Source organism: Bos mutus, chromosome 1 (genome assembly GCF_027580195.1).
Source record: "Bos mutus isolate GX-2022 chromosome 1, NWIPB_WYAK_1.1, whole genome shotgun sequence".
Lineage (NCBI taxonomy): Eukaryota > Metazoa > Chordata > Mammalia > Artiodactyla > Bovidae > Bos > Bos mutus.
The window spans coordinates 55,522,109-55,544,651 of NC_091617.1; the positions used below are offsets into that span (position 1 = coordinate 55,522,109).

Consider the following 22,543-nt stretch of genomic DNA (forward strand, 5'->3'; position numbering starts at 1 on the left):
ACATTCTAAACTATTAGCCAAAATTATGTTCATCTCTGAGGGAGGGCTTCCCAGGTAACTCAGAGATAAAGAATCCACCTGCCGATGCAGGAGACACAGGAGATATGGGTTCAGTCCTTGGGTCAGGAAGTACCCTGGAGAAGAGAATGGTAACTGACTCCAGGATTCTGCCTGGAAAATCCAGATAATACACAGAGGAGCCTGGCAGGTCACATGGGATCACAAAGAGTCAGACATGACTGAGCAACTCAGCACCTGGGGTGTATTGCATTCCCCAGGAAAATTATACGATGAAAATGTGAAAGTTTCAATGAGAGTTCCATATAATGGGAAAATACAATTAGTCTTTGTATGGAAATCCAGTTGTTTATTTTCACTGGAGGAAAACAGAATACCTTGCATAAGCACCCCAGTTCTAATCTTCCTTCACTCTTCCTCCCATCATGCTCAGCCCAGGCTCCTGCCTATAGGAAGAGGAAAGAGCATAAGGATAACAAGCCAACAACCAGATATCTGGTAGCTAAGACAGTCAGGGTATAAAATTTAAGGAGCGATTCACACTCAGTCATAGACTTGCACTATCTTGTGAGTGAGTACCAGTCGCAGGCCTTGTATAACCAAGAAGATAACTGCAGAAATGACTAGAATATGCCTTGTAAGGTTAGGTCATAAAATACTTTGTAGCTTCTGCCTTGATCTCTCCTTGATCACTTGTTCTGGAAGAAGCCAGTTGCCATGCTCTGAGGACACTCAAGCAGCCCTACCAAGAGGTCCACCTGTCAAGGAACGTAGACCTCCTGCGGCAAGTAGCAGGCAGCCAGACTTGATTGAGTGAGGTCGTTAAGCCCATCCTCCAGCCCCCACTCAAGTCTTTAGGTAACTGCAACCTCACTTGATGTTTTGGCGGGGACTTCATGAGAGTCAGAGCTACCCAATTAAACCTCATCTGAATTTCTGACCTGCAGACACTGTAAGATAATAAATACTTACTGTTTAATAAGTTTGGGTTCCCAGGTAGCTCAATGGTAAAGAATCTGCCTGCCAAGCAGGAGACCCAGGTTCAATCCTTAGGTTGGGAAGATCCCCTGCAGGAGGAAATGGCAACTCACTCCAGTATTCTTGCCTGGGAAATCCCATGGACAGAGTAGCCTAGTGGGCTACAGTCTATAGGGTTGCAAAAGAGTCAGATACAACTTATCAACTAAACTACAACATAATGTATTACAGAATAATAGATAACTAATACAGTCCAATAAATGGAAAAATAAACTAATGTTTGCCTGCCTTAATTACCCTCAATTTCTCATTAGTTCTCAAGAAAGACTAACTTCATATATACATATATGACTATTGCTTCATGAGTAGTTATTTTTAATACAACTTAATCACCATTGATTTGTATAAAAGTCATTATGGTTTTATTTTTACTATTCAATTAGGAGACATGAATACAAGTAGTAGAAGTATTGGGGTAAAAATTGGCAGAGTTGGAGGATGTTTAGATCATTTTGGTAAAGGGATAGACAATTGTACAGTACAATATAAGTCATGTAATTTTCAGTCTATCATATAACAAGTGTCTTATGCTGCTTTTGTCTTAGCCATCTCTTTGAAATATTCTCTTCTGGTTTTATTATAAATAAGTTCTGGTCAACATTTGTAAATTCATCTCCAACTTGAATAGAGTGAACAGTTGCTTATTCATGGAGGGATACTCATTCTGTGATTTAGAGGAATTTTTCTGCAAAACAGAAAGACTGTAGATGCTTTTCAGGCAGTGTTATGATCTTGACCTCCCTCATTTGACTAAAGTGACACTTTCACCTGCACCTTAAAAATTTTAAGTTCAGAGAGCCTGTCTCAAACCAGCAGCTCCTCTCTCTACAAGTGGATTTAGTTCTGTCTCACTGGAGAAGTAGCAACTTTGCACCGTAATCCCTAAGATTTCTGAATGCCTTCATTATTGACTTAATTTTCACTAAGAAGAAGCCATACATAAGCCTTTTAATCACTCATTCCCAAAGGATGGTGTGTTAGATAACATTGTTGTTCAGAAATATTCATTTCTTTACTCACCTGCATCATGAGCACATCTTGACCTTGGGCTTGGCCATATGACTTGCTTTGGACAATGGAATATCATGGACCTGACTTACCCAAGACTTGAAAGTTGCTTGTGTGGTTGGACTCACTCTCTTGTTCTCTGCCATAATCATAAAAAGAACATTTTCAGGATAGGCTGTTAGCTCCAAGAAGAAACACTCAAACCAGGCCCAGGTGAGACAAACCAATCTCCAACCTAACTCAAATGTGCATTATTAAAGAGTCTGATGGTTACTCATCATTATTATAGCAAAAGTTAATCTATACACATAAGTCCAGAAGTAGACATATTTTAGGTCTTTCTCAGGTACTAGAGTAAGAGATAAAGTCAAACTTAATTCAAACAAAATAATCATTTTCCTTGATTCAGCATAAGTTTTGTTTTAGCTAATGAACATATGGCTGGCTTGACCAAGTTAACTTTGCAGTGTAGATCTTTAAAATCATAAAATATATGATCATGTTGGGCATTAGAGGTCATACTATAAATAAAGAGTTACAGAGTATGTGAAATCGACTTCCCAAGGTCACATAATTAAAAGTGATAGAGCCAAAATGATGAGCCAGCTCTCTGAATTCCAGTCCAGAATGTGATCAGTCTCCATTATATCATGATATTTAATTTCTTTAGTATCTCCTTTTACTATAGACAAGAGCTATTTTCTATGCACTTAAGTAAATATTGATTTTTTTCTAATGCCAAGGTAGTATATTCTGAAAATTGTTGGTAGAAAAAAAAGAAAGTAGAAATAATTGGGCCCTGGGGTAAGATGGCCAGGAAAGTGTGCAAAAAAAAAAAAGAAAGAAAAAGAAATGACTAGGAAATGAAAAGAGAAAAGAAATAATCAAGATCAGAAGCTGGAAAGAAGTTTAAAGAAACTAACTAAGGCTGGAGATTAAGGAAAGGACCTTGTTTCAGAGGCTCTGAGCAGGGGGAGAGGTTCTTGAAGGCAGCCCTCTCGGGACTCTGATTTCAGAGAATGATTTGGTCTTGAACTTGAAGGTTGAATCAGCAGAAACACAGAAACTTTGTTTTTTGAGAGTTTACAGACATAGCCTGAGTTTTTGAAGACAGCAACCATGGCTGTGCCCACCAGATGAAGCTTGAATGTCCAGCAGAGACATCTGAAATGGTGAGTAGAAGTTACCACGATGGGAGAAAAAGACATTAACTGGCAGAAATGAGCTGAGGTTCCAGCCAAAACCACACAGTAAAATCATGGGAACAGAACTCTTTATTTCTCAACTTTTTTTTCCCTGGATTCTCTGATTGCTAACAAGGCTAAATGCTACAGCCAGGAAGATGCAACTAGACAGCAAAAGAACATGACTTTAGGTCAGGACCAGGGAACACTTTTGAAATTACTCTTAACCCCTGTCTAGTGCTTCTCTAATGGCTCTAGGCATTGGCTGGGTGCAAATTAACAAAGGAATGAGAACAATAGAATCTAAATTTTTCTCCCCAACCAGCATCTTTATACTCTCCTGAGATCCAACCAGTCCATTCTGAAGGAGATCAGCCCTGGGATTTCTTTGGAAGGACTGATGCTAAAGCTGAAATTCCAGGACTTTGGCCACCTCATGCGAAGAGTTGACTCATTGGAAAAGACTCTGATGCTGGGAGGGATTGGGGGCAGGAGGAGAAGGGGACGACAGAGGATGACATGGCTGGATGGCATCACTGACTCAATGGACATGAGTCTGAGTGAACTCCGGGAGTTGGTGATGGACAGGGAGGCCTGGCGTGCTGCGATTCATGGGGTCGCAAAGAGTCAGACACTACTGAGCGACTGAACTGAACCTGAATTCGCAAACTAACAAAGAACGTAACCAAAGTTGTTGTCGTTCAGTTGCTCAGTCATGTCTGACTCCTTGTGACCCCATGGAAGCCTGGCATGCTGCAGTCCATGGGGGTTGCAAAGAGTCAGACACAACTGAGCGATTGAACAACAACAACAACCTCGGTTACATTCTTTGTTGGTTTGCTCACTCAGATCCCTCATATTAGCTCAAAGTCTCTGTGGGATTGTGATCATAAGGAGCAACACTGAGGGAAATAAAGAAGAGTAACAAACCCAAGGTGACGACATAAAAAGAGAACACAGGTCCGGCCTCATCTAGCTACCCTTGATAAATACCCAGAATCTGTCTGCCCAGAGTTCTGTTAGACAACTCCCATTTACTGTCCAAAAAAGTCATACCACCAAACGAAACTGATCATAGCATTAAAGCCATTCACCTATCACCAGAAAATACTCAGAGGCACTGGGAAGGCAGAGTGAAGTGGACGAAACAACAGTCATATGAGTTGTGAAAGGAAATTTGATAACGGACCCGTCAACTGTGTAAAGAGTTAACATCTCTTAAGCATGTGAAACTATATGAAACCGGTGGGTTCCTGTTATAATACATCAGTCAAAACCCATGGAAGGTACATCAAGAGTGAAACTTAAAGTTTGGACTTAGGGCTATAATTATATGTCTGTATAGGTTCATTGCATATTCAAAAGCAGAGACATTACTTTGCCAACAAAGGTTCGTCTAGTCAAGGCTATGGTTTTTCCTGTGGTCATGTATGGATGTGAGAGTTGGACTGTGAAGAAGGCTGAGCACCGAAGAATTGATGCTTTTGAACCATGGTGTTGGAGAAGACTCTTGAGAGTCCCTTGGACTGCGAGGAGATCCAACCAGTCCATTCTGAAGGAGATCAGCCCTGGGATCTCTTTGGAAGGAATGATGCTAAAGCTGAAACTCCAGTACTTTGGCCGCCTCATGCGAAGAGTTGACTCATTGGAAAAGACTCTGATGCTGGGAGGGATTGGGGGCAGGAGGAGAAGGGGACGACAGAGGATGAGATGGCTGGATGGCATCACTGACTCGTTGGACGTGAGTGTGAGTGAACTCCGGGAGTTGGTGATGGACAGGGAGGCCTGGCGTGCTGCCATTCATGGGGTCGCAAAGAGTTGGACACGACTGAGCAACTTATCTAATCTGATCTGATCTGGTATCTATATTTGTATAATACATATATAGACTATTATTACAATGTATATAATGTATAATGTATTATATAATGTTACTATATAGTTAAATATAGTAATAATACAGTAATAGTATATATTATTATATAGTTAAACATATACACACATATACTATAGTATATATACTTGTATATATACTAATATATATAGTTATATATAGTTATAGTATAAAGTACTATATAGTTAAACATATATATCCATATACTATAGTGTATATATATATATATACACATGTCCTATATCACTGTTGTATACATACTACTGTAACTATGTCTGTGTATGAATATATATATATATATTTCCAGATGCAAAGAGAAGAAAATCGATAAATTTGACTACTTAAAGAAAAACAATTTGCAGATAATAAAGAGGAGTGAAAAGGCAAATGATAAACTGGGTGAAAATATCCACAACATAAATCACAAATAAAGAATGATAAATAATTTGCAAAATGATAAAGAACTTACAAATAGTGAGGATAATAAAGCCGAAAAATTCTGTGGGGAAAAAATGGGTCAAACATATGACACCAATGATTCACAAAAAAAGATATGTAAATAACACTTGAACACTTGAAAAAAATTTCAAATTCATTCATATTAAAAGAAATGCAAATTAAAACTTCATTGAGACGTTATTCCTTCCCATTCACTTGTCAAGAATTTGAGAAGTTTGACAACATGCTCTATTGTCAAGGCGGTGGGGAAACAGGCACTCTCCTGTGTTGCTGAAGGGAATGCAAAATGGAACAACCACTGTGGACAGGAACTGACAGTATCAAACCAAACTACGTATTAATTTATCTTAGACTTGGCAGTTTCTCTTTAAGAATTTATCCTGAAGCTCAACTTCCAACAATATCAAACTATATATACACAAGATAATTCTTGACAGCATTATTTGTCATTGCCAAGTACTAAAAGACTATCTGAATGTCCAAACAGTAGATTGAAAGGATAAACGATAGTAAATTTTTTAAAAAATGGAAACTGTACAGCTGTAAAATCAAGAAAGAAAATCTCTGTTGACTAATACGAAGTGATTTCCAGGAGACATCATTAAGGGAAGAAAGCAAAGAGTATATAATATGCTACCTTTGTGTAAGAAAGAAGGAAAAATAAGGGGGGAATGTGTCTGTATAACTATTTATGTATACAATTTGTAGATTAATATTATGATATCCACCTGGCCCTATTGGTGGTGGTAATTTTGATTGTGCATGTGTTGTAAGTAGTTATGCATGCCTGTCTTTCCCACATTTGTCTTCTGAATGAACCAAGAAGCAAAGGTATTCTAGTAGCACATTTGACACTCAGATCTTGTTCACTATAATTTCATGCTGAAAGGAATCAGAACTTTCAGAGAAATGTTTGCTTAAGGGCAAAATAGATGTAATGTATGACTGGTATGTCTTACATCAGAAAATAACACATTCCAAAAAAATGTTGGAGGGTATGTTAGAAGGATGCAGGAGTCAGCTTGAAGTCTCCTACTCCTACAGACATAGGACAATTTGAATGCCAATATAATTACGTATACTAATGAATTAGAAGCCACTGAAAAAAGTAAGAATTCATAAATCCTTATAGCAGATACATAGGAAGAGAGAGATCTATAGAGACAGGAGGAAGGGAGGGAGGGGGGAAGGAAGGGGAAAGAGAGAGCTTTTGCCTACAGTAGAATGCTGAGAACTGTTTGGTAAATATAGAGTACTGAAGTTGGAAAGTCATTATTTTGTAATCATTATAGTAAAGATCAAATCAGGCTAGATTCATTGACAAATACTAAATAAGGAGGATATTTTCGTGATAATCAAGGTATTTGCATGGCCTCAAAATGGTCTCCCTGAAGTATGCTTATTAGTTACAAGAGAGGAAAAAGAAACAGCAATTATGTAGTGGAGAAATTAAACAATTTGACCCGTGATCAAAATTAACTTCAGTGAGGGACAGATGAACATCTGCTCCTTCAGATTTTATACCCTTGGGGGGACACACTATTCCCTTTGCAGCATTAAGGCAGAGAATGAATAAGCTGAATCCAGTCACAAAGCAACATCAGATAGACACAAAATGAGAAATGTCTAAAGGCCAAAAAAGGGGCTTTAAAAATATCCCAGAACAAATGTTAAAAGACATGGCAATTCATTGCCACCAGGTGGCGCTAGTGGTAAAGAACCCGCCTGCCAATGCAGGAACATGAGACCGAGGATAAAGATCCAGTGGAGAAGGGAATGGAAACCCACTCCAGTATTCTTGCCTGGAGAATCCCATGGACAGAGGAGCCTGGTGGGCTATATAGTCCATAGGGTCGCAAAGAGTTGGACACGACTAGCGACTGAGCATGCACACACAACTTTAGCCTGGATCCTTTTCTGGAGGGGTTAAAACTACAAAGGAAATCTGGAAAATCAGAGCTGACATTTGCCAAATCAGCTGACAAAATTGGAATACGGGCAGAAGACTAGATAAAAGTATCAATAACTCTACTCTGGTTATGTAAGAGAATATTCCTATTCTCAGGAAATACACACTGAAGTATTTAGGGTAAACTGCCATAAAGTATATATAACTTACTCCCAAGTGGGTCCGTGTATATGTATGCATATATCCATAGATACATGCATGCATATGTACTATATATGCAGAGAGAGAGAAAAGCAGATGATAAAAATGTTAACAATAGATGAATCGAGGTAAAGGGGATATGTGGGGTTTTTTTTTTTTACTGTTTTTATTTTTGCAAACATTTTTGAAGTTTGAATATATTTCCAAATATAAAGTTTTAAGAAAAAAGTGCTTAAGTAAGACCCTAAAAAATGATCAGACACGACTGAAGTGACTTAGCACACATAAATAATGCTTAATTTGACTCAAAACCAGCCTATTTTTTCAAACATGGCAACCCTTAGACAGTATGACGAGATGCAAAGATCTGTTTATTCGAGGGAGTTTTCTTTCTCTATTCCTAAATGTTGCTTAATCTCAAAGTTCAGGCAAATATCAATGAGGATTCATCCTGCAAATTCAGTGTTTTTGTTGCATCTCTGGGCTTGCTTACTCTGCCTTAGGTACTGGCTGGGAGCCCCCAAAACTTCAATCAATTTTTCTTTCTTAAGGAAATGAATAGAATTCTTTTATTTCCCTAGAACTCCAGGGTAAACTTTTCCTCTCACCATTAAACCACTTTATATCAAAAGAGACTAAGCTGTCTCTCCTAAATTCACCTTGAAGAATTCAACTGAAGAGAGAAACTTTGGTTCCTACTAAACCCTTAAGCAGTGTTTTCTGTTGACACCTCAGCAGAAATCGTGGGAACAGTTCAAAGTCAAAGCAGTCCCTGTGCAAGATGCCGCACACAAGGCAGTGAGGGATGATGCAGCTCCCGTTCAGCCTTCCTACTGGAGGCTCCCCAAGCAGAAGACCCAGCAGCCACTTCCCCTCCTACTACAGAACTTTATCCATGTCTCAAATTTTTAGTAAACAGCTGGACCATTGTATGTTTAGTCAATAAATACGTAAAGATACTCTATCTCACCAAGACCAAACTTTCTAGTCTGTTGTGCTGCTTTGGTGGCATGTTCAAATCGAAACTCGCAGTCAAGGAAACGCAGGCCATGAACTCCTCTGTTAGACTGGAATGTCCTCAGGAGTGTGAGGTTACTTTACACAGCTCAGCAACCCCAGAGCGAGGGCAAGGTCTGGGATAAGTTAGTGCTCAATTACATATGGTATGAGTAAGTGACAGGAGGTGGCAAATGAGCGAAGAGGAGAAAGAAAAATGTCAGCCGAACAGAGAACTAAGCTAAAACAAGTGACAGTCTCTCACTCAATCTGGTGGGCTGAGATTTATGGGATTTTTTTACTCCATGTCTCACACCATCCACTTGAAAAATACATTCTTCAAAACGTTCTTATTGTCAGATTAGAGGAGACCAGAGCTTCAATCTGGGTAGTTTGGCTGATGCTTTAGATTGAATAGGTTTCTGGGTCAGTTTTAAAGTTTCTCTTTGGTGTAATCAGTCAGATTATCCACAGGTGCAGAGAAAAAGCCAGATCCAGGGAACCAGTGAAAACTAAAGTAAGTATACAGACACCAAAATAAGTATACAGGGGAGGGGAGGGGCGTGGATGAGGAGACATTTGTCAAAGGGCACAAACTTCCAGTTACAAGAGGTGTAAGTTCTAGAGAATCCAAAGAACAGCAGAGTGACTATGCAGTGCGTGCTAAGTCATTTCAGTCATGTCCGACTCTGCGATCCCATGGACAGTAGCCCACCAGGCTCCTCTGTCCATGGGATTCTCCAGGCAAGGATACTGGAGAGGGTTGCCATGCCCTCCTCCAGGGGATCTTCCCAACCCAAAGATCGAAGCCTCATGTCTTACATCTCCTGCATTGGCAGGGGGATTCTTTATCACTAGCGCTACTTGGGAAGTCCAGTTTATGTAGTACCATATAGCAATTTCATGTTTGAAAGTTGCTAAAAGAAACTGATATTAAATTTTCTCACCATAACAACAACAACAAAATGTAATTATGTGAGGCAAGGGATGTATTAACTAACCTTATTGTAGTAAACATTTTCCAACATACATATGTATCAAGTCTGTACATCTTAAACTTACACAATATCATATGTCAATTATCTCAGTAAAACTGGAAGAAGAAGAAGAAAAAAAAAGAACACCAATTTGCCAGGTGAGGATCCATGGTCTGAACAGATCTCAGCAGATCAAAGAATCAGATCAGATCAGTCGCTCAGTCGTGTCCGACTCTTTGTGACCCCGTGAATCGCAGCACGCCAGGCCTCCCTGTCCATCACCAACTCCCGGAGTTCACCCAGACTCACGTCCATCGAGTCAGTGATGCCATCCAGCCATCTCATCCTCTGTCATCCCCTTCTCCTCCTGCCCCCAATCCCTCCCAGCATCAGAGTCTTTTCCAATGAGTCAACTCTTCGCATGAGGTGGCCAAAGTACTGGAGTTTCAGCTTTAGCATCATTCCTTCCAAAGAAATCCCAGGGCTGATCTCCTTCAGAATGGACTGGTTGGATCTCCTTGCAGTCCAAGGGACTCTCAAGAGTCTTCTCCAACACCACAGTTCAAAAGCATCAATTCTTCGGCGCTCAGCCTTCTTCACAGTCCAAATCTCACATCCATACATGACCACAGGAAAAACCATAGCCTTGACGAGATGGACCTTTGTTGGCAAAGTAATGTCTCCGCTTTTGAATATGCTATCTAGGTTGGTCATAACTTTCCTTCCAAGGAGGAAGCGTCTTTTAATTTCATGGCTGCAGTCACCATCTGTAGTGATTTTGGAGCCCAGGAAAATAAAGTCTGACACTGTTTCCGCTGTTTCCCCATCTATTTCCCATGAAGTGGTGGGACCGGATGCCATGATCTTCGTTTTCTGAATGGTGAGCTTTAAGCCAACTTTTTCACTCTCCACTTTCACTTTCATCAAGAGGCTTTTGAGTTCCTCTTTACTTTCTGCCATAAGGGTGGTGTCATCTGCATATCTGAGGTTATTGATATTTCTCCTGGCAATCTTGATTCCAGCTTGTGTTTCTTCCAGTCCAGCGTTTCTCATGATGTACTCTGCATATAAGTTAAATAAACAGGGTGACAATATACAGCCTTGAACTACTCCTTTTCCTATTTGGAACCAGTCTGTTTTTCCATGTCCAGTTCTAACTGTTGCTTCCTGACCTGCATACAAATTTCTCAAGAGGCAGATCAGGTGGTCTGGTATTCCCATCTCTTTCAGAATTTTCCACAGTTTATTGTGATCCACACAGTCAAAGGCTTTGGCATAGTCAATAAAGCAGAAATAGATACTTTTCTGGAACTCTCTTGCTTTTTCGATGATCCAGCGGATGTTGGCAATTTGACCTCTGGTTCCTCTGCCTTTTCTAAAACCAGCTTGAACATCAGAAAGTTCACGGTTCACGTATTGCTGAAGCCTGGCTTGGAGAATTTTGAGCATTACTTTACTAGTGTGTGAGATGAGTGCAATTGTGTGGTAGTTTGGGCATTCTTTGGCAGTGCCTTTCTTTGGGATTGGAATGAAAACTGACCTTTTCCAGTCCTGTGGCCACTGCTGAGTTTTCCAAATTTGCTGGCATATTGAGTGCAGCACTTTCACAGTATCATCTTTCAGGATTTGAAATAGTTCAACTGGAATTCCATCACCTCCACTAGCTTTGTTTGTAGTGATGCTTTCTAAGGCCCACTTGACTTCACATTCCAGGATGTCTGGCTCTAGGTCAGTGATCACACCATCGTGATTATCTGGGTCGTGAAGATCTTTTTTGTAAAGTTCTTCTGTGTATTCTTGCCACCTCTTCTTAATATCTTCTGTTTCTGTTAGGTCCATACCATTTCTGTCCTTTATGGAGCTCATCTTTGCATGAAACGTTCCTTTGGTATCTCTGATTTTCTTGAAGAGATCCCTAGTCTTTCCCATTCTGTTGTTTTCCTCTATTTCTTTGCATTGATTGCCGAAGAAGGCTTTCTTATCTCTTCTTGCTGTTCTTTGGAACTCTGCATTCAGATGTTTATATCTTTCCTTTTCTCCTTTGCTTTTCGCTTCTCTTCTTTTCACAGCTATTTGTAAGGCCTCCCCAGACAGCCATTTTGCTTTTTTGCATTTCTTTTCTATGGAAATGGTCTTGATCCCTGTCTCCTGTACAATGTTACGAACGTCATTCCATAGTTCATCAGGCACTGTATCTATCAGATCTAGGCCCTTAAATCTATTTATCACTTCCACTGTATAATCATAAGGGATTTGATTTAGGTCATACCTGAATGGTCTAGTGGTTTTCCCTACTTTCTTCAATTTAAGTCTGAATTTGGCAATAAGGAGTTCATGGTCTGAGCCACAGTCAGCTCCTGGTCTTGTTTTTGCTGACTGTATAGAGCTTCTCCATCTTTGGCTGCAAAGAATATAATCAATCTGATTTCAGTGTTGACCATCTGGTGATGTCCATGTAGAGAGTCTTCTCTTGTGTTGTTGGAAGAGGGTGTTTGTTATGACCAGTGCATTTTCTTGGCAAAACTCTATTAGTCTTTGCCCTGCGTCATTCCATATTCCAAGGCCAAATTTGCCTGTTACTCCAGGTGTTTCTTGACTTCCTACTTTTGCATTCCAGTCCCCTATAATGAAAAGGATATCTTTTTTGGGTGTTAGTTCTAAAAGGTCTTGTAGGTCTTCATAGAACCATTCAACTTCAGCTTCTTCAGCGTTACTGGTTGGGGCATATGGATTACTGTGATATTGAATGGTTTGCCTTGGAAATGAACAGAGATCAAAGAACAGTCGTGGGAATTCTGCAAGTGAAGATTTTTCCTGATCAAGAGCAAAGAGTTAAGTCTTAGGTAGGAATTTTTGGTCCTCTCTTAGTTTAAGGAGATAGTCCTGTTTCTAATGGCCAGAGAAATTCGGCCTATGTCATTGATTCTCCAACTGCTGTTGCTCCATGTTGCCCACAGTTTGGGCGGACGGATACTATTTCCAGTTTTGTCTGAAATCCACACACAGTCTTCTACCTTGCTGAACTGGATCAGAGCATGAGGGAACCAAGAGCTTTGCTATGTCTAATAAGACTCTCCATGCCTTTCCCTCAGACCTGAGACTCTCATGTTAGGGGTCATGAATGCCCATTGATACGGATGTGTGCCGGAGGGATTCAAAGTCACTGGAGAAACTAGATCATCAGTTTTATTCAAGTGTAATAGATGTCTAGTCAACGCTATGGTTTTTCCTGTGGTCATGTATGGATGTGAGAGTTGGACTGTGAAGAAGGCTGAGCGCCGAAGAATTGGTGCTTTTGAACTGTGGTGTTGGAGAAGACTCTTGAGAGTCCCTTGGACTGCAAGGAGATCCAACCAGTCCATTCTGAAGGAGATCAGCCCTGGGATTTCTTTGGAAGGAATGATGCTAAAGCTGAAACTCCAGGACTTTGGCCACCTCATGAGAAGAGTTGACTCATTGGAAAAGACTCTGATGCTGGGAGGGATTGGGGGCAGGAGGAGAAGGGGACGACAGAGGATGAGATGGCTGGATGGCATCACTGACTCGATGGACGTGAGTCTGAGTGAACTCCGGGAGTTGGTGATGGACAGGGAGGCCTGGCGTGCTGCAATTCATGGGGTCGCAAAGAGTCGGACATGACTGAGCGACTGATCTGGTCTGATCTGATCTGAATAGATGTACAACAAAATCAGTTTTTTATTCAAATATAGTTGATTTACAATATTGTCTTAGTTTTGGGTATATAACAAAGTTATTCAGTTATATACATATATATAGTCTTTTTCATATTCTTTTCCATTATGGTTTATTACAGAATTTGAATATATTTCCCTGTGCTATACAATGGGACCTTGTTGTTTATCCCTTCTATCTGTAATAGTTTACATCCGCTAATCCTAAACTCCCAATCCATCCCTCCACCACCCCCATTCCCCTTGGCAACTGCAAGTCTGTTCTTTATGTCTGTGAGTCTGTTTCTGTCTTATAAATAAATTCATCTGTTTCATATTTTAGATTCCACATATAAGTGATATCATGTGGTATTTGTCTTTCTGACTTAGTATGATCATCTCTGGGTCCATTCATGCTGCTGAAAATGGCATTATTTCATTCCTTTATATCAGATCAGATCAGATCAGATCAGTTGCTCAGTCGTGTCTGACTCTTTGCAACCCCATGAATCACAGCACGCCAGGCCTCCCTGTCCAGCACCAATTCCCGGAGTTCACTCAGACTCATGTCCATTGAGTCAGTGATGCTGAGTAATATTCTATTGTGTATATATATATATATATATATATATATACACACACACACACGCACACACCATATCTTATTTATCTGTTCATCTGTTAGTGACATTTAGGTTGCTTCATGTCTTGGTTATTGAAAATTGTTCAGCAGTGAACACCAGGAAGCATGTGTATTTTCAAATTATGGTTTTCTTTGAATATATGCCCAGGAGTGGGATTGCTGGATCATATGGCAGCTCCATTTTCAGTTTTTTGAGACATCTCCATGCTGTTTTCCATAGTGGCTACACAAATTTACACTCCCACTGACAGTATAGGAGGGCTCCCTTTCCTCCACATCCTCTCTAGCATTTATTATTTGTAGATTTTTTAATGATGGCCAATCTGAGCAGTGTATGGTGGTTCCTTATTGTGGTTTTATTTTGCATTTCCCTAGTAATTAGCAATGTTGAGCATCTTTTCATGTGTTTATTGGCCATCTGTGTCTTCCTTGGACAAAGATCTACCTAAGTCTTCTGCCCTTCTTTGTTCATTGAGTTTTGGGCTTTTGTTGTTGTTGTTATTGAGCTGTTTTAGCTGTTCATATATGCAAAATTTGAATGAATTTGTAAGAAAAAAAAACATTCAAGTTGAAAGAAATGCCAGGATGAATGATTGCCACAGGGGCTCTGGCAGTATGAATATACCCTTCTCTAGGGTCAGGGCACCTCAGGTGGAAGACTTGAGGAGTTCTGCCCTCGGACCACACACACACACCAGTCCCACCAGGACTGAGGCGCTGGAAACACCAGAGATGACTCCCATCCTGGCCATTCATACTCCCCATGCTGAGAACTTCACTAAGTATTTTCTAGGACTGGCTTCCTGAGATCAGAGCATTTCATCCTAGGTGTTGAATATGGGGAAGGAGTAGAGAAAATTTTGAGTTTTGGCCTTGAGCAGAGGCTAGAGTGTATAACTAATATAAAGACTTTATTATAAAACCACTCCCCAAATCACAACTCAAGTTTATGCTGGTAGCAGCATGATTTTAGAACTTTGGTTTCATATTTCTAGAAAAGATATTCCAGTAGTCTCAAGTCCAGCAAAAGAAGTAAAAGATTTGAGTAAAACAGTGTAATAAAGAGGGGAGGGATGAATGGCTTCAGTGTGTAAAGATACAGCTTTATATTCAGAGAAGGGAAAAAGCAGAATATGGTTGGAAGGAGCATAAAGCTCACGTAGTTCAATCTTCCATCGAAGTTTTCACCACCTCCCTGTCTTATTGTTAACTTGGCTTGGATGCTTCCAGTCTTAGGGACTCATTTCCTCCCTACTTCATTATTATGCCAAACTCTGACTTCGAGAACTCTGACTTGGCTGAAACAGAAAGGGATTTTCCAGGTGGTGCTAGTGGTAAATAATCCCCCTGCCAATGCAGGCGACATGAGAACCTTGGATTCAATCCCCGGGTCGGGAAGATCCCCTGGAGGAGGGCACACGGCAACCCACTCCAGTAGTCTTGCCTGGAAAATCCCATGGACAGAGGAGCCTGGTGGGCTACAATCCAAGGGTCACAAAGAGTCGGACACGACTGAAGTGACTTAGCACGCACACATGAAACAGGAAAACGTGCTAGGTAAATTTTACTTTCTCTATTTTTGCTACTAAAAGGAAGCAGCAGCTGTGGGCACAGTTTAGGAAGGGTGCATCAAGACGTAGTTGAGGTGGAAGGTTAGCTGCAGAGATTTCTGCAGATCAGAATTCTCTGAAACCAAATCTTCAAAAAGCCAAGAAACATACTAAGAGTTTTGACTACAACCTAATATTGAGAGAGTGGATAAGGGGAAAATACTAACGATTGGTTATTTTATTTACTTTGTTTTTAAAAAAGGTTTATTTGTGTTGGTTGAAGTTGTTTTTGTAAACTTATAATTTTAATAATAAGATTGGGAGGGAATGATAATATCTGCTGTCAATTAACATGTTGTTTACCATTCAGGTGATGTGGCAACACAGTATTTCCAAATGATGTCAGCAAATCAAAATGTGGAATCAGGTCATTATTTGCCAAATGAATAACAAAGGTACAGAGGTCATACTAATTGTGATGGAAGGTCAAGTGATGATGAAGATGCCTACCAGCGTGCACACACATGCTAACAACTGATGCCACTTGGATAATTCCAAGAACCTTGGGGTGGGGTAAGTAGAGATAGTGGATGGTTTTCCTGCCAGGTAAACTGAAATATTTTTCACTAATCACTTAAACTTATACACAACGTGGGTAAGAACTGCCATTCTACCTACCCTAACTTTTTTTTTTTAAGAAATTGATTGATATACCAAAGTGTTGATCTAAAGCATGTGAGACATAAAAATCCCCTGGGGAGCTTTTTTTAAAGACAGAAAAAAAAGATGCCACCCCCAGGGGATCTGATTCAGTAGGGTTGGAGTGTGAACCAGGAGTCTGTATTTAGTAAGTTCCCAGCTGTTCTATTGGTGCTGGTGATGTGGAGACATTTTTTTTTAGGGTAACTGAAAGGGAACTTACTATACGCATGAAGTGTGCCTTTACTACCAGAAGGTGGCTCCATAACATATTAAATCAGGCACTTTATAGCTAAGTAGCTAACAAAAGAGCATTGACTTGGCTAAGCAAAAACAAGCTAACTGGAAAGATAAAGATGTGGAGCTTCCCTCAATTACATTTTTTTTTAGTGAAAGGGGTGGGTGGGAAGGGAGAATGGAAGAGGCTGCAGGAATATGGTGTGCTAGAAGGAATAAATGGACACTGAATTAATTTTACAATCATTTGTTATTTAGCTTTTCTCAAAAGTATTATAGCAAACATGTGTTGTTAAAGGAAATATTTAAATACATCAGAAACACTTGATGTCTAGTAAATAAAAAAAGGCAGAGATGCAGACTTCCCTGGTGGCATAGTGGCAAAGAATCTGCCAGCCAACGCAGGAGACATGGGTTCGAACCCTGATCCTGGAAGATCCCACATGTCATGAAGCAACTAAACCCATGTTGTGTGCCACAACTGTGGAGCCCACACGTCATAGAGCCTGCACTCCACAACAAGAGAAGCCATGGCAATGAGAAGCCCATGCACTGCACTAGAGAATAACCCTCACTCCTCACAGCCAGAGAACTAGAAAGAGCTCACACAGCAGGAAAGACTCAGCACAGCCTAAATAAATAAATAAGTAAAATTATCTTAAAAAAAAAAAAAAGACAGAGAGGCTCAGAGGCTCTTCCTGATCATCAAGCTTTCACATCTGGAGGAAAAATCTCAAGGCTGGTACTGCTACATACACTCACTCTTGTCTTGTTACAGAATCCTGGTTGTTGACCACAAATACCAGGTAGGCACAAGGTGGAGCCACATATGGACAATTCCTGTTTAAGCTGCTGCCGCTCCTTACTCAAGTTCTTAAAGACGCTCACCTGGGTCTGGGTCACAACCACGAGGTCTCTGGCTCTAGCCCGAATCAACAAAGTGACTGACCCCCAGGTCCTGACTCATTCCTCATGTCAGGAATGTCTGAGGTGTATCATACACGTCCACAAGGCAGTGTGCTTGGTGACGACTCTTTCCACGGAGGCTCCTGAATGTCCCGAGCTGCTACAATGATGTCACTCTTCCTGAAGGTAATTGTTGCTGTTGTCATCATGTCCCCAGCACTGCCCATATTGGGGACATTTCTTCACTCTATTCTGATCCTTATCACATTGTTTTGGGAGACTGTATTGGGGAAATGGGGCTGAGAATGACTAGAGATAAACTGCTGGTATAAGGCGCAAAGCAAAGCAGGCTTACACTCCATTTCCTCTTTCATTTATCTGGCTCATCATTTCAATTCCTCACCCTCACCACATCCTCCAGCCAGGGAAAAAAGTCATGAATGAGGCATCACTGTGGAACTCAAAGCATCGTACAAACTCCCACCTCCAGACCATGGTCCCTGGAACAAACACATGCCTGGTTGTAATGCTCTTTGGGCCGTTCCTTTCCCATTAAGCACACAGCCTGGGAGAGAAGGTAACACAGGGTCTTGGAAGTGGGGGCCGGAGCCAGCCTCAGCCTCAGCATCATTAAGTTGACATGTTTCCTCTGAAGCTCTTAGGGTGCCTTCAGTCAAGCAAGACCCAGGCCATCTTGCCCTGCCAACCAGACATATCCAAAGGACAAGCCGTTTGCTCTGGGACCATCAGTGTTCACTTTTGAAATGATTCCAAAGAAAATGAACCGTCTTTAACATTTCCAAAATAATGTAGCCTCCAAGACAGGACAAAGCCTGCAGTCACCTCTTCAGGAATTCAATAGGGTCCTTAATCAAGTAATGGAGAAAAACAATTCCAGAAAAGAAAATAAAAGTTGAAGATGTATTCGCAGAAACAGGTTTGATTAATTGATGAACATTTTGATGAGAATTTCAAGTGATGAAAATAATCCCAGAGGAAGTCAGGCTGTCTACTGTGGCCCTTGAGTTATAGGTCCTTGGAGATAAGAAGTAAGAACCAAGAAGCAAGCACCAAAGTTTCAAAGGTGCTCTGTGCACCAGAGTTTCTGCATGCTTTTTCACTTTTTTCCTGCTTAAATAACTGATTTCAATAACTTACCCAAATGACTGTATTTCTCTAACAATTCTTCATTATGCTGGCCTTATCTTCTATATACAGTATGGATCATTTTTCTCTCCTTCTCAAAAACTTGCAATGGCCCCTTTTATCTGTAAAAAAGGAAGTCCGAACTCTTTAACATACTGTGGTCTTAAACATCCTTTACCAGGTTTGCAATAATAATAGGTAACATATGATGAGAAGCCATTGGCACAATGATCAGGAGACTGGGGTCACAGTTCTGCCACTAGCTATGAGCTCTAGGGCAGAGCTATGTAGCCTCTAAGCGTCAGTGTCCTTTGTCAAATGGGGCTAGGAAGAGTATTTAACTCATTGAGCTCTTGTGATGGTCCAATGAGAGTAAATGAGTTCTATTTTCCATGTATCCCTCGCGTGTTATCTGTTTCTCATATCTCACATTCATTGTCATAGCTTTGCTTATGTTTTCCCAGCTATACAATCTGTTTCATGCACCAAAGCCCTCCACCCATTTTCCACTTGTAGAAACTCTTCTCAGAATTCCAGACCTGGCTTGAAATGCCACCTTCTCTTTAATGCAAATCTTGGCCCTTCCCCCATCAAAATGTAGTTGTCCTCCACATGCACCTCTATTATTATTACCCCTCATTCAGCCTCACATTACATTTTGAAATTCACATATTTGATTCTCTTTTCTTCTGGATTATATATTATCTGACGTTCATCATATGCCAGCTTTTAACTTTTCCTCCATTCCTAGCACTTATCAAAATGATTTGCACAGGATCAACACTCCCTTGGTTGTAACTGTCAATTAAAATGGACTTGCTTTAAAATTCAATCCTCCTATTAATTTAGTCTCCTCTCTGCTTAATTTCAGAGAAGGCAATGGCACCCTACCCCAGTACTCTTGCCTGGAAAATCCCATGGATGGAGGAGCCTGGTGGGCTGCAGTCCATGGGGTCGCTAGGAGTGGGACATGACTGAGCGACTTCACTTTCACTTTTCACTTTCATGCACTGGAGAAGGAAATGGCAACCCACTCCAGTGTTCTTGCCTGGAAAATCCCATTGACGGAGGAGCCTGGTGGGCTGCCGTCTATGGGGTCGCACAGAGTCAGACACGACTGAAGCAACTTAGCAGCAGCAGCAGCAACAGAAGCAGCTGCTTAATTTTTTTCATAATATAGTATGTAACAAAATATTAACTATTCATATTCTAGGTATTAATCTATATTTTAAAATTGGTTTTTCCGAAGCTAATGTGGCATAGTATAACAATCCCACTTGTAATTTGGTCTCCAAGACAGTATGACAGAAAAATTATTCTCTAATACTTAGAAATTCTTAGCTGGGATTTTTAATGCAAGTCTATTTTTTCATTATAAAAGTGATATTATAATGTTATAAAACCTCAGAAAAGACAGTGAAAATGCAGTGCATATTCCCACCTAGCAAATGAGTTTATTTCCTAACGCCCTGTTACTCAAAGCATGGTCTGAACCAGGAGCAGCAGAAGCAGCTTGAATCTGGTTAGAAATGAAGACTCTCAGGCCTGTCTCAGACCAACTCAATCAGAATATGGCTGATTTGCACATTAAAGGTTGAAAAGCACTGCTCTAAGGTACTACCTGGAACCCAGCAGGGCATGTTTACTGAGCATCTCCTTCCTTCTAACAAATGTTTATAGAACACATGCTACATGCCAAGTACTGTACTAGAGGCTGTGTCTTCACCTGCAAAATTTCTTCCAGGACTGACTCAAGAATATATGGAGAGCACGCTATCTTCTTTTGAATGTTTTCTTACACGATCTAAGTAGTTTTGACTGAAAACTGCCAGAGGTGCAAAACGTCTCATTCTGAAGTGGTTCCTCTTCTCTTGTTCTCTCTCAGTGGTATCTCTCAGTTTAAGGTTTAATGTGTTCTTATTCTGCTCCTTCTTTCCACTAAGAGCTCAAAAATAAGGGGGAAAAGTCATTGAAATTAACATTCCAGGTAAAGCTGAAAGAACACTTTTTGTTTTCTTTAGGCAGCTTTTGTTTGAGTTTTTTTTTTAATTGTACATTTAAGGAAGCCCAGAAAAGATGACATTTCAAAAGTAAATCTTGGGATACTCCTTCAAGAATATGGGGTGGGGGTGAGGGGGCATTTCATTGACTAAAACTGCTAGGTGACAGTCATTCCCAACATGTACAGCACTTACACTGAAGTGCTCTCTAAAAATCAGAAGCTGCATGATAAATAGTGTAGACTTTCTTTTCATTACCAAGTCTTCCTTGTGGTTCAGCTGGTAAAGAATCCGCCTGCGATGCAGGAGACCTGGGTTTGACCCCTGGGTTGGGAAGATCCCCTGGAGAAGGGAAAAGCTACACACTCCAGTATTCAGGCCTGGAGAATTCCCTGGACTGTGTAATCCATGGGGTTGCAAAGAGTCGGACACGTCTGAGTGACTTTCACTTTCATTTTTCACTCACTCCTTCAGGAAACAAACAAAACTTTTGGTATTATTACACAGCTCAAAAGGCTGAAAAGCAGGTTTAAACGAATGTTAGTAATAGGCTAGAAGAGGAAATTTAATAAAATGTCAAAAGGGGGCACTGTATAGCAAGAGTTAAGTGTACAGAAAGTTGCTTTGCTGCTGTGTAGTTACCTTGGAGATGAGGAGGTGCGGCCATTCAGTGATTAAGTGTCAGCTGACCTGTAGGTCTGTTTGTACAGGAGCCTTCTGTCTGCTTTTGGCAGAAGTTGCTGTTTCCTTTTCCCGGAAGCCCTCCGGAGTCACTGGGGAGCTGCCTGGCCTGACACCCTCCAGGGTCCCACCATCAAGGTCTGGTTGTTTTTCTCCATTTGCCTATTTGCCAAGGGTGTTCCTGTGGTTATCTATGTACAAAGTTCTCATCATTACAGAGGCCCTATAGTTTACACCGTGGAAAAGGACCATCTGAGAGTGTAGGGAATATTGAAGAAAGCACAAAAATGGGTTTCTGTGCCCACAAGCCTCTGGGCTCAAGGATCTTATTCCAAAATGGGATTTCCAAATAGGGCCGCCACATGAACTGTTCCCAGAAGGCTCCCGGACTTTTCATTTCGAATATGAAAAGGGGGTCGTACCACCAACCTACCACCAACCCTGCCTGACTTTTAGGGATACTGTGAAGAGCAAATGGGACAAAGAATTTGGAAGAAGGTTCCAAACAACAGGCAATACAAATGTAAAGTATCATTATTGCCATTTCTGCAAAATGGGAATAAGTAGTGTGTACCTGGGAGAAGGCAATGGCACCCCACTCCAGTACTCTCGCCTGGAAAATCCCATGGATGGAGGAGCCTTGTGGGCTTGTGGTGCATGGGGTCGCTGGGAGTCGGACACGACTGAGCGACTTCACTTTCACTTTTCACTTTCACGCATTGGAGAAGGAAATGGCAACCCACTCCAGTGTTCTTGCCTGGAGAATCCTAGGGGCGGGGTCGCACAGAGTCGGACACGACTGAAGTGACTTAGCAGTAGCAGTGTGTACCTGAATCTTAATTAGGTAATGGTTGAAATACAAACCATCCTTGATACTGTCATTCAGATATGATACAGTGCTCTTTTCTCAGCCTCTTTATCTCTCATATTTCTGCTGTCTGTATGGTTTATTGGAAATGTTATATACTCCCTGGGTAATTGTCATTGTGCGTGTGTGTATGTGTGTGTGTGTGTGTGTGTGTGTGTGTAAGGGAAAGAAGGAGGGCAACGTGTGGTTGCGTTTAACCTCTGTGCTGACAGTGTAAAAGGCCAGCGGAAAGACCTGTCCGATCCAAGCTCTGACTCGTCCAAGCGTGCATGTTGCCCTGCCCGCAGTCTCTGCGGCTGCTATAAGCGAAGGAAGGCGGGAGTAACAGAAGGTGGGGGTCGGGGCAGGCAGCGGAGGGGTGGGCGCCGTTCAGAGGGGCAGCCCGTGAGGGCGCGGGCCAATCGGAGCGCCCTCTGCCAGCGGCCAATCACAAGCCGCCTTGCCCGGCAAATCTGCCC

General features: G+C 41.2%; 1 long non-coding RNA gene across 1 annotated transcript; it reads right to left on the reverse strand.

The window, feature by feature from the left end:
- Window positions 1-22: 22 nt before the first annotated feature.
- LOC138987583 (uncharacterized) lies at window positions 23-21,350 on the reverse strand. The gene is made up of 5 exons (XR_011463927.1): window positions 21,179-21,350; window positions 18,549-18,658; window positions 2,077-2,203; window positions 991-1,085; window positions 23-464 (listed from the first exon to the last, which is right to left on the reverse strand). It is a non-coding gene; the product is annotated as an uncharacterized lncRNA (long non-coding RNA).
- Between the last annotated feature and the right edge of the window lie 1,193 nt (window positions 21,351-22,543).